The sequence below is a fragment of the Schistocerca americana genome, chromosome X, assembly GCF_021461395.2.
Source record: "Schistocerca americana isolate TAMUIC-IGC-003095 chromosome X, iqSchAmer2.1, whole genome shotgun sequence".
Lineage (NCBI taxonomy): Eukaryota > Metazoa > Arthropoda > Insecta > Orthoptera > Acrididae > Schistocerca > Schistocerca americana.
In genome coordinates, this window is record NC_060130.1 from 117717255 (window position 1) to 117720802 (window position 3548).

The 3548-nt window shown below is 45.0% G+C and overlaps 1 pseudogene; it reads right to left on the reverse strand.

The window, feature by feature from the left end:
* Positions 1–2441: 2441 nt before the first annotated feature.
* Positions 2442–2559, reverse strand: LOC124557211 (annotated as a pseudogene).
* Between the last annotated feature and the right edge of the window lie 989 nt (positions 2560–3548).

Sequence of the window (3548 nt, forward strand, 5' to 3'; positions counted from 1 at the left end):
CACAGCCCATGACTGCAGCGCTTCAGACCGCTCGGCTAATCCCGCGCGGCTTTTCCATAAGAGCATACTTTACGATAACGTATATTTGTGCGATGATTATCCATTCTGGCAGACGCTGAAGATACACAGAAGCAGTAATGCACTATGACGGTAACCTGTCTGTACAGAGGCGAAGCACGTGTGTCAGTCGTGAGTATTGTCGGACGCCTTTGGTCCTATCTGTACGAAAACGAAGTTTAGTTCCGCATTCTGCCGTCGTCAGTAACTTAAAAACTGACAATCGAAGCAAATCCGATCGAAAGACGAGATGAGGTTGTGAGGAAACAGACACAGGGAATACAGCAGCGCAACTGTAGCTGCGCTAGGCACGTTAGTTACCTAAGGAGGGGCGGACCTGGCATACACCTTCCGGTCCTTCACCACGGGAAAGCCCACTCGACTTACTTCTATGCTCTGCGGTTGTGGGTCATGGTAGACGGTCTGCCTAGGAGGTTTTAAGACTTCCGGGAATTCTCCAGGCACAGTGTGGCCCAAAGGAAAGCGCTTTGTGGCTTCACTGTCCCCCGGCGCCACGCTGTCTACTGCCTCTCTGGCTCATTCCCCTTCCTTCGCTGCGTCTGCCAGGAACACGAGGCCGTAAGCCTCAGATGCCCCGCTGCGTCAGGCGCCCCGACATTCGCCCGGAATGCCAGTGAGCTGTCCGCACCGTCTGAGTCACGGCCAGTCCTCACTGCTCGATGCCGAGTCGCCCGCTCGTCGCAACACGCCAGTTGTGCGTCGTGTGTGTGCGTGCCACACCTCATGCATGCCGTCAGTAATTGACTAGCCACAAACTATTTACAACCATAATTTACAAATATTAAAATATACTAACGGTGGAAAAACACAAAAGTGATATCTGCAATAACAAATAATGACATAAATCTTACTCTAGCTTATCTACTACTTGCATTATATATACAAGGTGGACCGTTTTAATCAGTAATGGGAAATAAATCGTGATCGAGGTGAGATACAGCAAAATGTTTTAGATAAAAGTTGTAGGCGGCCGAGAGGGTCACTCATTGCTACTAATGTCTGTGAGCTAGAATGTGTGATTTTCAAGGTGATTGGAGGTTAAAGAGATTTTCTTCAATGGAAGCCCTAGTATTTGATTTATGATTTTAAAAGGGTGGCAAACTCTGCTTATAAAAAGATACATTATTCAAGGACATGGAAAGGCTCAATCAAGGTCAAATTAGCAAATATGTTTTTAGTTCTACTAGGGATTAACTCAGAATAGAGGAGAGATACAGCAAAATACAATGTTGGATTCAGATTGTAAAGGGGATAAGTATCACGTATCATTACCAATAACCACGATTTTAAAGGTAATTATCGAAGATAATTCGAAGGTTGGGTTTTGCTTCATAGAAACACCTATTCGTGAGGTCAGATTTGGAAAGAGCTAACAGAGATTTTAACTTTAAGTTTTAATTAAAGTGTTATTAGCAAAAATAATTACAACACAGCATATAGATGCTACTGTGGCATTTGCAAGACAGAAAAAAAACATAAATAAAACGTAGACAATTGATTTACAAGTCGTTGAACGAGTTCCCCCGCCTCTCATTCCTCGGGATGCCCTTTCCATCTTGTATCTAATTAAGAGTAATTCCAGATTAATCAAATGGCTCCAAGCACTATGGAACTTAACATCTGAGATCATCACTCCCCTAGACATAGATCTACTTGAACCTAACTAACCTAAAGACACCACACACATCCATGCCCGAGGCAGGATTAGAACCTGCGACCATAGCAGCAGCGCGGTTCCCGACTGAAGCGCCCAGAACCGCTCTGCCACAGCGGCCGGCTCCAGATTAATATCTACTAGAAGTACAAACGTGGTTGCCTATTTGACCGTCAATGAACTAGCCATGACCTCGAAGAATGTATCATTTTATACGTGAAACTTGCCGCTCTTTTCAAATCTTGAATCACAAATTAGGGTTCCGGTTTAAAAAAGCTCTTTAACCTCCAATAAAACTAAAAAATTAAACTCCTCCCGAACATGCCACGAAGGCCCAACGGTACCGACAGGCCGCAGTGTCAGCCTCAGTTCATAGGCGTCACTGGATGCGGATTTGGAGGGGCATGTGGTCAGCACGCCGGCCGCTGTGACCGAGCGGTTCTAGGCGCTCCAGTCCGGAACCGCGCTGCTGCTACGGTCGCAGGTTCGAATTCTGCCTCGGGCATGAATGTGTGTGATGTTTAAATAGTTCTAAGTCTAGGGGACTGATGACCTCAGATGTTAAGTCCCATAGTGCTTAGAGCCATTTGAACCATTTGTGGTCAGCACACAGCTCTCCCTGTCGTATGTCAGTTTCCGAGACTGGAGCCGCTACTTCTCAATCAAGCAGCTCCTCAGTTTGCCTCACAACGGCTGAGTGCGCCCCGCTTGCCAACAGCGCTCGGCGGACCGGAAGGTCACCCATCCAAGTGCTAGCCCAGCCCGACAGCGCTTAACTTCGGTGATCTGACGGTAACCGGTGTTACCACTGCGGTAAGGTCGTTGGCTTTAACCTCTAAAGAACCCTGAAAATTACGTTCAAGGTCACGGCAGTTATAGCAATGTGTGACCCTCTTTGCCACCTACGACTTTTATCTAAAACTTTTTGCAGTATCTCATCTCCGCGTTGATTTATTCCCCATTATGGATTAAAATCGTCCACCCTGCATATAAACGGCTACAAACATTAAAGGAGGGTATCTGTGTTGCTCCACACGGTCTAGCATTCACTTAAAGAACTAACACATCCCTAGATTTCCATCTCCCGTGACCAATGACTATAAGATTTCGTTTAACTATTCCCTCCACCATTGAGCTACCATTACTCTTATTCTGTCATGCACTAAAAAACTGATTTTCCACTTAACAACCAAGAAACTACGGCAGATACTCTACGTGTTAGATAAACTAAAGATGGCCTTGCTTGTGTCAGCGTGACGCTCAAATGACGTCGGTGCAACCTGCGCACATTCTCGTAAACAAACAACAAACACTGACAGGTAAATTTCATCCTCTGTTGTTCATCTGGCCTAAATAAGTAACGTGTTGTATTATTCACACTAAAGTATTGCTATTTACTAAACTTACTACAATTTAAGTGTTTTGGTACTTTCTGACACTAAAACTTATGTTCTCCCCAGATCTCAAGCACGTCGGTGACGATACACTCAGTTTAGTTCCGCAATGTCTAGCTCAAACACTTGGTGGTACAAGCAAACGTGATTCCTCTCAGTCTGGTGCGCTGCACTAGGTTTATTTTTCCCATGAAACTCCTAGTTGTGTGCTGATGACGTAATACAGATTTTCTTCTCTGAAAAATTATAATATTTTGTGTCTACGTCTCTTTTAATCGTTAACCCAAAGGTACAAATTCGCGTCCCTCATGGTGTCGTTCGTATGATCCTTACTTTTGTCCACCTATTCATTTGATGCTGTTTGATCCATTGCCTCTCCGAGTGACTCTCACTGTCTGTGCAGTCAATTAAGGCTCCTCGAA